A 12,423-nucleotide genomic window follows, 5' to 3' on the forward strand; every position below is an offset into this window, starting at 1 on the left:
AAGCCACTGTCCAGATGGTACAGAGACCCTGCTACTTTACACAAAATCTTCCCGTCTACACCAGCCACCTGCTGGCGCTGTGAAGCTTCAGTCGGAACTTATATACATGTCTGGTGGGACTGTGAGAGGATCCGCCCCTTCTGGACACAGGTTTTTGAATGTTATAATCTTTTAGCTGATACTCCGGTTCCTATCTCTCCGAAAATTGCATTACTCTCAATACTGCCCGGGTCTATTAAATCGCAGAGACAAAGATTGCTCCGCTTTTTTATGTCCTCTGCTAGGCAACTGATACCTGCTTATTGGGAGACGACGAATACTCCCCCATTGTCACGGTGGGTATCCATTATGAATGACACCATAAGAATGGAGGAGATGTTGGCACTGGACAATGACACTTACACCAAATTTATATCTCAATGGTCGATCTGGCTCCGCTTCTCTTCCTCTGACACCTTAATGAACCAAATCTTGAACGCATAGGGACGCTGTGGGCTCTCTCTCCTACCCTACCCCCCTTACCCATATCCCTTCTCCTTCCCCCCCTTACCTCCCCTCTCCTCTCTTCTTGCTATTCAGCTTTCCCCTCTACCACTTTGTTCCTCTTTATTTTGCTCCTCTCTTCCCTTTCCTCTTCTCTTTTTCTTTCTGTCTTCTTTGTGCTATTGAATAAACATTGTCTCATGTAGTAACCCATGAGTATTTCTCACTACTGTGGCCTCGTGGATCGGAGAGCAGGCCGTCTTCCCTACTCTTCAAGCTTCCCGACAGGGACCGGCTGTGGCCGATAGTCATTAGCCGGCCCCCGTAAATGTAGTCCTGTTACTGTTCCTGCTTGCATTTGCCTCATGATGGTTACTGTTTTATTGTTTTCACTTGAAATGTTTCAATAAAAAATATTTTCAACACTAAATCCGCTGCGATGTCAACGCCCAGGTAACGTATAGATTTTTCAGCCAAGTAGAATGGAAAAGCGGAGCGGAGCCTCTTGGCCTCACCATCCGGGACCGATATATTCACTACAGCCGACTTGGCGCAATTGATTTTATAGTTTGATAGGCTGCCGTATCGCCGGAGAGACGCGAGTATATTGGGAAGCAAAATGTGTGGATTGGAGACAGAAAAAATTAGATCGTCAGCGTACGCCGCAATTTTGTGGTGTGCCGAGGGTTTGGATATGCCAGTAATATTCGGGTCATTCCGAACGTGACACATAAGTGGTTCCAGTGTCAGAATAAAAATTAGGGGAGACAGAGGGCACCCCTGCCTCGTCCCATTAGTGATGGGGAAAGAGTTCGAGCACCACTCGTTCACCCGTACCGCTGCCGACGGCGTGGAGTAAAGCGACATTACCCAGCTCATCATGTTGGGGCCAAGACCTATATGTTCCAGGGTGGCCTGCATAAAGTGCCAGGCCGCCCTGTCAAAGGCCTTCTCCGCGTCTGTTGACAACATAAGCAAGGGCCTTCCCTGTACATGCGCTGCATGGATTAAATTGAGGACACGGGCTGTATTGTCTCTAGCTTCCGACTTATTTTTATTTTTTTTGCTTGTTTCCCAAGGTGACCATCTTGGCGTTTGTCAAGAGGATTGAAAGTGCCTGAAGAGATTGCCTACGGGCACATCACCCTGAAAGCACCCGATCTCGTTTGATGTTGGAGGCTAAGAAAAGTCGGGCATTGTTAGTACCTGGATGGGAGACCGTCTGGGAATACCAGGTGTCGTAGACTTCTTTTTATGTTGTTGGCGTTGACCTGTTTTTTTTCCGCTTGTTTCCCAAAGTGACCATCTTGGTGTTTGTCAAGAGGGTTGAGAGTGCCTGAAGAGATTGCCTATGGCCACATCACTCTGAAAGCACCCAATCTCGTCTGATCTTGGAGGCTAAGAAGAGTCGGGCCTGGTTAGTACCTGGATGGGAGACCATCTGGGAATACCAGTTTTTGTAGGCTTCTTTTTATGTTGTTGGCATTGATTAGTTTTTTTTCCCGCTTGTTTCCCAAGGTGACCATCTTGGCATTTGTCAAGAGGGTTGAGAGTGCCCAAAGAGATCGCTTACAGCAGCATCACCCTAAAAGAGCCCTATCTCTTCTCTTCTCTGAGGCTAAGAAGGGTTGGGCCTAGTTAGTACCTGGATGGGAGATGGCGTTGGAATACCAGGTGCCGTATTCTTCTTTTTATGTTGTTGACATTGACCTGTTTTTTTTTCGCTTGTATCTCAAGGTGACTATCTTGGCATTTGTCAAGAGGGTTGAGAGTGCCCAAAGAGATTACCTATGGGCACATAATCCTGAAAGCGCCCTATCTCCTCTGATCTCAGAGGCTAAACAGGGTTGGGCCTTGCTAGTACCTGGATTGGAGACCACCTGGGAATACTAGGTGCTGTAGGCTTCTTTTTATGTTGTTGGCCTTGACCTGTTTTTTTTTTCACTTGTTTCCCAAGGTGACCATCTTGGCGTTTGTCAAGAGGGTTGAGAGTGCCCGAAGAGATCACCTACGGCCCCATCACCCTGAAAGCGCCCAATCTCGTCTGATCTCGGAGGCTAAACAGTGTCGGGCCTGGTTAGTACCTGGATGGGAGACCGCCTGGGAATACCAGGTGCCATAGGCTTCTTCTTTTTTTTTTTTATTTAGTAGTATGCGACATACAATGCAAAGGCAACTTCACCGAATGTGTGATACAAATACTTACAAACAAACGATCATATTGCATGGATATCAGAGCCAATGGTAAGAAGTCCGAGGAGAATAGCACGTGTACAGCTTTGCGGTCATATCAAGATGAGATTAAAGCTCCATCTCGTTGGGATCCTCTACCACTTAAAATATTATTGATAATAGCCCTGCTACCCTCGAAGAGTTTAGATATCCATAGATAGGGGAAGAGTATTGTGTAGTAGTCAAATGGGGTCGGAACATACCATTTTCTTTTCCCTTTTTTCAGTTAAGAAGGGAAATAGTAGAACTGAAAGGAGGGAGAAGGGGAAAGAGAAGATTGGGGAAGGAAATGTCAGAAAAGGAAAAGAAGGGGTAAGGGGGTGTCGTGGGTAGAGTGGATAGGGTGGGGTCCTCCCAGGGAGCAAGAGACGCCCTCGGCTCACCAGCTCATCAGCTGTCCAACGTTTGGAACAGCGATCTCCAACGATCACCATGAGCTTACTATGTCTCGCTGAGGTATTCTTCTGAAAAGCAAAACTAGGTCCAGTAGAACCATCTGTTCCCATGCTCCTCCGTTTTATCCCTCATTGTGGCAGCCAGGTCTTCCATTCTTTCAATATCATTTACCCTTGCGAACCACTGGGTCACCGTTGGAGCAGATTGCTGTTTCCACTGACTTGGGATGCAGGCCCTAGCTGCATTGAGGAGATGTTTAAGTAAGGACTTATGATAATGCTTTCTCGACATAGAAGTTAGATTGAGAAGAACTGCTGCGGGATCATTGGCTAAGGAAATATCTGTGAACTTGTGGATGAGTCTCAGGACAGGCTGCCAGAATGTTTGTAATTGAGGGCATTCCCAGAAAATGTGGAGAATGGTGCCAGCCTGTTGCTCACAGCGCTAGCAGCGGTCAGATTGACCGAGGAATATATTGGCCAACACCACCGGTGTACGATACCAGCATGTGATCAGCTTATATGAGATCTCCTGATATTTACTGCAGAGTGACGACTTATGGGCGAAAAAGAGTATTCTGTCCTTCTGTGGTTTGGAGAATGTAGTTTGTAAGACCCTTTTCTATTTAGCTAGGAAGGGCGGATCCGTGGAGGATTGAGCGTCTGTCAGGATTTGGTAGGACCTAGAGAGGGAACTACGAATTGGGCCATCATCCAGGCAAAGTTCCTCGAAGGGGTGGAATTGTCTAGAGAAGAACAAATGGTTAGGTAGTGATCCGAGGAAATGGTTAAGCTGTCTAGCTCTCCAGCTATCCAATGCAACAGGTACTTGCTATAGCAGTATGGTCCCCGTGGGAATCCAGCCCGTCGGTCCAAGAAATAGGGCTGCTCTCAGAAGCCCTTTCGGGGGGCTTGCCTGGTAAAGGCCTGGTCAGACAGGCCCAGAGGGAATCTAGGATGTCCAATAATTGGGGTCATAGGAGAAGGGAAGTTAGTCAGGTGGAAAAGGTGAAAAAAAATATCCATCTCGGCGAGCGAGGGGCCAATTAACGGGTGAGTAGTCACACAGGGCTCCAATGGCCTCCCCGCCCAAGGCAGACCAGCCAGTGGAACCCGCGCCATCTCCTGCTCTAGCTTGACCCATAGCTTCAGTTCCCCATGCCGGCACCAGTCAACCACCCGTGTCATGTGCGTCGCTGTGTAATATAGAGCAGGGTCCGGGAAGCCACTTCCCCGCAATTTCGGTTGCAATAGCATTGCCCTACCAATATGCGTATGTTTTTCGCGCCAGAGGAACTTGATAAAGATTGAGCGAACCGCATGATAGAAAGTCTGGGGTATTTTAATAGGTAAGGCTTGTAGTAAATACAGAAGTTGTGGCATTGCGTTCATCTTCAACACATTACAGCGTCCGAACCATGACAGAGCTAGTGAGTCCCATCTTTTAAGGTCCGCTGTAAGCCCATAGGCTTCTTTTTTTTTTTTTTTGCAAATATAACTTTATTCAACTCCAAACGGGGGAATGCAGGTCCCACGGTACATAGTAAACAAAGTAAATCAGAGCGTAAGGCAGCAGGAAAAACTTAACATGAGTATACAAAGCACCAGATTCAGTCTTGCAACCCCACGAAAACTCTGCAGCACATAAAACAATATAAGACCGAAATCCGTGGTCATCTCCACACTCTGCCCTGCCGGCATCCGTCTGCAGCCCAAAGGGGGCCAGCATTCCCAATTTTCACTCTTTACCAAGGATAAGGGGGGGAAAGAAAAGAGGGGGGCAGAAGGGGGGGGGAGAGAGAGAACAGAGAAAGGAGGAAGAGACAAGGCAGGACGCCATGGCGAACTATATCACTATAGCGCCAACAGTCGACGGCCCTCCAACGAGAATCGGAAAACACACCAAGCGTCCCCCGTCTGTTTGAAGGTTTCTTGTTTGTTCTGAGATGTCCTCCATCTTCCTGATATCCTCAATTCTTCTAACCCAGTGTGTAACCGTAGGAGGATTGCGTTGTTTCCAGTAGAGAGGAATGCATGACTTTGCCGCATTTACCAAATGCCGCAGAAGTGACTTTTTATATCGTTTTATTGGGATCTGTGAGTGGTGTAGAAGGAAAAAGGCTGGCCCCTCCGGTATGGGATAGTCCGTGAATGTTTGTGTTATACGGCGGACCTCTGTCCAGAAGTCTGTCAGACCGGGGCAAGACCAGAAAACATGGAGCAACGTGCCCTCCTCCTCTCCACATCGCCAGCATCTATCGGAAACGGATGGAAAGCACTTATGCAGCTTCGTCTGGGTCATATACCACCTAGTTAGGAGTTTAAAATTCGACTCCTGTATCTTAGTACACAACGAAGTCGTAAGAGCTAGGGTAATAATGCGCTGACTCTGTGTCGGGGAAAACGAACAGCCAAGATCCCTTTCCCACTTGGACACACAGGTCAAATGAGGGTGGTCCAGCTGCCCATTCAGGAGAGCGTAAGTCCGAGAGAGGATGTGGGCCAAAGGGCCCTCACCCCTACACAGAGTCTCAAACTCCGTCAGGGGACCCGCGAAGGCATGAGGGTTGGGGATGGAGTGCAAAAAGTGATGTAAGCGCACCGCTTTCCAGAAAGGGAGGCAAAACAAACCTGCCTGGTCGGTCAGGTCGACTATAGAAGGCCATTTCCCGTCGATAACAAATCTGGACGCATGGTCCACGTGTAGTTCACTAAGTAGTTTATAGTCTCCTGGATAGATCCCTGGGTCGAAGTGTGGGTGGCCTAGAATAGGGTACAAGGGGGAGGACAACAACGTGATTTTGTTCTGGGAAGCAGTCAGGAATCCCACTCTTAGAGACACCCCTATGGTAGGATGCGATCTCAGTTCTGCCGGCAACGCCAGGAAGCACCACAGGGCACTTCTCAGCGGGATGCGGGATTGAGATTGTTCCACTTGCACCCATAGTTTGGTAGAGCTATTGCGATTCCAGTCCAAAATCCTTCCAAGATGTGAGGCCACATAATAGCGCTGTATGTCAGGTAGCGCCAGTCCCCCCTGTTGTTTAGAGAGGGTCAACTGTGACCACCGAAGTCTGGGTTTCTTGTGCGCCCATACGAATTGCGTGATCACAGATTGTGCCTGTTTAAAGAATGGAGGCGGGATCTTGATGGGAAGAGCCTGAAAAAGGTAGTTAAATTTAGGGAGTATGTTCATTTTTATCAGATTACATCTCCCGAACCAGGAGTGGAGGCCAGAATGCCACTTTTGAAGCAAAGTGCGTGTTCTAGTAAGCATGGGAGGGAAGTTCAGCTTGAACGTGTTCGCAACGTCCGGTGGAATGTAAGTGCCCAGATACTTAAGCGCGGTGTTCGTCCATCTAAAATGGAAATTGGATTGTAAATCCCGAAGCAGCCCCAGGGGGACAGCCACCCCCATGGACTCCGATTTCGAGAAATGAATCTTCAAGTGCGACAGCTTCCCATACGTCTGGAATTCCCGAAGGAGGTTCGGCAGGGAGGTTCTGGGACTTGTCAGGGAAAACAACATATCATCTGCGTTGGCAGATATCTTGCACTCAGTCGCACCCATGCGCAGGCCCTTAATATCTGGGTTGCGCCGAACCGAGGCCAGAAAGGGTTCCAGGGACAACGCAAATAAGAGGGGCGATAAAGGGCAGCCCTGTCTAGTCCCATTACCAATATCGATGGGGGAGGAGAGCACCCCATTTGCCTTAATTTGCGCAGAGGGTCTCGAGTATATTTTGCTAATCCAAGTGAGCATCCGATCACCTAGCCCTACATGGCGGAAGACTGAGAACATAAAAGGCCAGTGGACCCTATCAAAAGCTTTCTCCGCGTCTGTGTTCACAAAGACACACGGAGTATTCGACACCTGAGCCTTGTGTACCAAAGCCAAGACCTTGATAGTGTTGTCCCTAGCCTCCCCGGAGGGAATAAAACCCACCTGGTCAGCATGGATAAGGGATTGCAAATGGTGAGCTAGTCGCGTGGCAAGAATTTTGGAGAATAATTTTAAATCCAAATTAAGCAGGGAGATAGGCCTGTAGCTTCCGCACAGGCCCGGGTCCTTGTCCTCCTTGGGGATCAGAGAGATATGTGCCCTAAGGCTGTCTAAAGCAAAGTCTCTACCGGAGCTCAGAGCATTGAACCAGTCGACCAAGCGTGGGCCGAGAATGGGGAGAAAGGTCTTGTAGTATTGCGCGGTGTACCCATCCGGGCCCGGCGCTTTGCCCAGTTTCAGAGAGCCCACAGCCCTCTGGACCTCCAGCAGGGTAATTGGCTCCTCCAGTAATTCCCGGTCTTCCGGCGATAGGGAGGGCAGACCAGCTCCGGCTACATAACTATCTATCTCCGCCTGCCCAGCCCCCGAGCTCGGGAGATTATAGAGCTCAGAGTAGAACCTCCCAAAGGTCTCGGATATCTGCGTCGGCGTTGAAACCAGCTGGCCGTCGGCATCTGTGATCTGTGGGATGTAAGCGGCCGATTTCAATTCTTTGACTGACTTGGCCAGAAGCTTCCCACACTTGTCCCCCGATTCGTATGTCAATTTACGGCAGAACTGGAGTGCAGCCTTCGCTTTATAATGGAGTAGATCATTAATCTGGGAACGAAGCGTCCCCAATTCAATCTCTAGAGGTCGTGAAGGAGCATGTTTATGTCGTGCTTCAACTCGGGCCAGATCCCGAAACAAACCGAGCAGCTGTTCGTTGCGCGAGCGTTTAATACGCGCCCCATGTTTGATCAACACCCCGCGAAGGACTGCTTTGTGAGCCTCCCAAACTATACCCGGGTCAGAGCCTTCCGTTTCATTTTCCTGAAAATAAAGCTCCATTGCTCTAGTCACATCTGCTAGGACTTCCGGCATCTGGAGGAGACTCTCATTTAGTCGCCAAAATAAAGACCTGGGCGAGGGGTTCCCTGAAAGCACGTAGGTAATGGCTACAGGGGCATGGTCAGACCAGGTAATGTGGCCAATGGAGGAGGAACTCACTAGGTGGAGTTGGTCATGGGGAATCAAAAAAAAATCTATCCGTGAGTAGGATTTGTGGGGGGGAAGAGTAAAAAGAATAATCCTTCTCTCTAGAATGTTGAAGACGCCAGACATCCATTAGCTGGGCCGACTGCAGACATTTAGACACCCGTTTCCTAGCCGAAACTGGGACTGAAGAGGAGGAGGCAGAAGTGTCCAGCGCTGGGGAGAGGGGGGTATTAAAATCCCCGCCCAGGATCAACTGGCCCTCCCGAAAGTCAGCTAAACAGCGCAATGTACTCTGTATAAATACATCCTGATGGTCGTTGGGGGCATATACAGTAGCAAAAGTAAAGAGAAGCTGTCCAACATGGCCCTTGAGAAAAAGAAAGCGGCCCTCCGGATCCGCCAGCAGGTCACGGCAGGCCCACGGAATCCTGCTTGATATCAAAATAGAGACCCCTTTAGTTTTAGAGTGAGGGTTAGTAGAGTGATAGACTTGTGGAAAAGCGCGGGACTTCAAAAGTGGCAGACTAGAGGTTTTAAAATGGGTTTCTTGAATAAACGCAACATCTGCGGAACTGGTCCTCAGTTCCCGCTGCAAGATCCGTCGCTTCTCCGGGGAATTCAGTCCCTTGGCGTTTAACGAAAAGAACTTAATGGATTCCGCCATCACGTCTCAGTATTGCCGCAGGAGCGGCAAATAAAAAAAAAAAAAAAAAAAAAAGAGTAAAGGACAGAAAGAGGACAAGAGCAGGGACCAGGAAGGTGTGAAAGAGGGGAAAGCGAGGGGGGGGGAGATGAGGGGGGGTAGGAAGGCCCTACCGCCCACGCAAAAAGAGCGAGGGAAGACGGGCTTCTGCTTAAACTAAAAATCAAGCACAGATGTGCTTTGGCACTTACCTACCCTAACTGGGCTGAAAGCGCCGGCCTATTCGGGCACGTGGACAGACAGGGCAGAGAGGGAGCTCCCGGAAGTTAGCCCCCCCATATTCGACATAAGGTAATAATCCTGCAATTATTGGCATGCACACGTAGAGCCTAGAAAAAACATCAAGAACAAAGAGCAACACATAATGCAAAAAACATAACAGCAGCAAAGCATAAGTCCAGCAGCACCGGTGGACCACCCCGGGCCACCCCGAGGTAGGGTAGTCACCAGAACGTCTCCACCGGCGTGACCGACACCAACACAGAACGGGAGCCCCCCAACACTCCCCCCAACCAACCGGTCATCCCCCCACCACCCCCAGCCACCACCCAGCCACCCCGAGAAAACCGCTGCCTCTCCCCGCCCCCCCCAACCAAACAGGCACCACCCCCTCCCTCAGGAAAGGATCTCCCGGCACCAAGCGGGGTTAGGGGGGGGGAGGAAAGGGTCGCCAGCAATGCAGGAGCGAAAAAAGGGGGGAAGAGGCGTGCCAGAGGGGGGGAGGAGCCCAGCCCAGGAGCCCGAGAGAACCCAGGGGGCAGGGAACCCCGGGAGGGGAGGGAAGGCAAGAAAGAGCACCCGATCACCAACCTACCACCTAGGGACACCAAAGTCCCTCTTAACCTCTCTGCCCCGTATCCCAGCAAACCCGCTCGCCCCCCCAAAAAACAGACCCTAAACACCCAGCGCGCAGCAACTCCAAAGTGCCGCTGCCCACCCATCAGCACTCCCCGCTTAACGTCCCCCAGTATCTGAGGAGAGGTCCACATAAAAGAAGCAACCCCCAGGGAGACATGGAACAATCCTCTGATAGCTCTTCAGAGTGGACCGGGAGGGGCCAATACCAGCCCGCGTCTCTCCGCCCATAGCATCAGTCGTACTCGGCTCTGCATTTTCCTGCAGGTCACAGTAATCCGCCACCAGAGGGGGACAACCCAGGCCTCTTGACGGCCACAGCAAAAAACCCAACACTCCCGTACAGAGTCCACCCGCCTCCCCAGTACACCCCCCCCCCACAGAGGCAGAGATCCAGTAGGGGATGACAGGGGTCCTGGCATGCATCAAAAGGTAGTCGCCTGTTCCGGGGACAATGTTGCCCATGCCACCCACCAAGTAGCCAACCCCCGCCCGCCACCCCACACCCCGGGGAGCCCCGGCCGTACCTGCAAGTACCGGAGTGATGAGTAAGGCTACACTTGGCAGGTAGGGAGAGTACGGGGAGGGCGGCAAACAAATGATAAGGGGCCACTCGTGGATCTCCCCCACCAGGGGGGGATGAGAGCTACCCAGGGCGGCTCAAAGGGTCCAAGGCCAACAACACCACAAGGGGGGAAGAAGCAATCCGGGGGCCTCCGCCTCCGGCAGCAGGAAAGTTAGGCAACCAGGGAGAGGGGTGAGAAGTCAGACCGATGGCAGGGGAGCAAGGGGGCGCCCCGCCCGTCTACTCACGTTGGTGATCCCGAGAGGTCGATCTCCGTCGCCCGCCTGGCCGTGGACGGCGGCGGGGAAGAGGGCCCTGATGTTGAAGGATGCCCGATATGCCAGTAGGTCGGGGTAGGAGCAGCAGCCAATCCGGGACCGGGAACGGTACTTCTCCAAGGTATCCAAACAGGGCCGGTAGATCCGCAGGTGTCTGCAGTATGAACGAAGAGGACTCCTTCCGGAAGATCACCGACAGGGGATATCCCCAGCGATAGGAGAAACCCCGCTGCTTCGCTAGGTCAAGCAGGGGTCTGAGCAGGGCTCTTCGACGCAGTGTAGCCCTGGAGAGGTCTGGAAGAAGCTGGATCTGTGCGCCATTAAACTCCAGTGCGCCATGTTCCCAAGCACGCCGGAGGATCATCTCCTTCTGCACGTAGCGGTGGAAGCGACAGACCACATCCCGCGGTCTCGCGGGGTCCACCGACCTAGGGCCCAAAGTCCTGTGCACCCTGTCCAGCTCAAAATCCATGGCAGGATCTGCGGCTACCTCGCGCAGGATAGCCAGCACCACTTCCCCCAGGCTTTCTGTTCCAGAGGACTCCGGAATACCGCGGAGCCGAATGTTGGAGCGGCGACTCTGATCCTCAGCATCCTCCAATTGGAGTTGTAGTGCAGCTGCCGCCTCCCGGTGTTGGTCTCTTGTGCGTTCCAGCGACAGCACCCGGTTCTCCAAGGCGGCGATTGACGTTTCACCCGCAGACACCCGCTTCGTTAGGCCGCCGACTTCGCCCCGCACCTCCTGGATATCACGTCGGTGGGTTTCCTCCAGGCGTAGGATCAGGGCCTCAATGTCTGTCCGCGTTGGGAGCGCCTGCAATAGGGCCCGAATGTCACCATCCATAGCCGCAGCCGCGGCGGGGTTCCCGGAAGACATCACCTTCACAGGTGGAGCGGATGCTCCGCTAGTAGCACTCGGGTGAGAGGAAGGGCCAACCGGGCTTGTAAGTTCGTCCTGCAGAGGGGAGTCCCTCGTAATACTGCGGGTAGGCCCACGCGAAGCCGCGGCCCTGGAGCCTGAAGAAACAGCCGGGATTTGCTCAAAAAAGCGGCGAATCTCCACCGGATTCTTAGCCGCTAGCGTCCCTCGGGTAATGGCTCTTGTTCTATGCCGTTTAGAAGGCAACATGCCGGTGTAGATGAGGGAATAGGGCCGAAAGAGGGGACCAAGGCCGGGAGCTCTGTAAAATCACATCCTCACACCGCCATGTCCAGGCCACGCCCCCATAGGCTTCTTTTTATGTTGTTGGCTTTGACCTGTTTTTTTTTGCTTGTTTCTCAAGGCGACCATCTTGGCGTTTGTCAAGAGGGTTGGGCGTGTCTTGAAGAGAACGCTTACGGCCACATCAACCTGAAAGCACCCGATCTCATCTGATTTCAGAGGCTAAGCAGCATCAGGCCTGGTTAGTACCTGGGAGACTGCCTGGGAAGACCAGGTGCCATAGAAGGATCTGGTCTGGTTAGTGTCTTGATTGGGAGATCGCCTGGGAATACTGGATGCCGTAGGCTTCTTTTTATGTTGTTGGCTTTCACCTGTTTTTTTTAGCTTGTTTCCCAAGGTGACCATCTTGGCCTTTGTCAAGAGGCTTCAGAGTGCCCAAAGAGAGTGCCTACGGCCAAATCACCCTGAAAGAGCCCAATCTCATTTGATCTCGGAGGCTAAGCAGCGATGGGCCTGGTTAGTACCTGGATGGGAGACAGCCTGGGAATACCAGGTGCCGTAGGCTTCTCATTATGTTGTCGGCGTTGACCTGTTTTTTTTTCCCTTGTTTCCCAAGGTGACCATCTTGGCATGTGTCAAGAGGATTGAGCGTGCACAAAGAAATTGCCTACGGGCACAACACCCTGAAAGCGCCCAATCTCGTTTGGTCTCAGAGGCTAAGCAGGGTTGGGCCTGGTTTGTACCTGGATGGGAGACCGCCTGGGTTTTC

At 51.8% G+C, this 12,423-nt stretch overlaps 3 pseudogenes; all 3 read left to right on the top strand.

Annotated features, from left to right (window-relative positions):
* The first annotated feature begins 1,830 nt into the window (after positions 1-1,830).
* Positions 1,831-1,949, top strand: LOC143947313 (5S ribosomal RNA; annotated as a pseudogene).
* Positions 1,950-2,489: 540 nt separating this feature from the next.
* On the top strand, positions 2,490-2,608 carry LOC143947272 (5S ribosomal RNA; annotated as a pseudogene).
* Positions 2,609-12,100: 9,492 nt separating this feature from the next.
* On the top strand, positions 12,101-12,219 carry LOC143947311 (5S ribosomal RNA; annotated as a pseudogene).
* The last annotated feature ends 204 nt before the right edge of the window (positions 12,220-12,423 follow it).

The sequence above is a fragment of the Lithobates pipiens genome, unplaced genomic scaffold, assembly GCF_037356315.1.
Source record: "Lithobates pipiens isolate NorthernLeopardFrog02 unplaced genomic scaffold, aLitPip1_a1.2 Scaffold_30, whole genome shotgun sequence".
Classification (NCBI taxonomy): domain Eukaryota; kingdom Metazoa; phylum Chordata; class Amphibia; order Anura; family Ranidae; genus Lithobates; species Lithobates pipiens.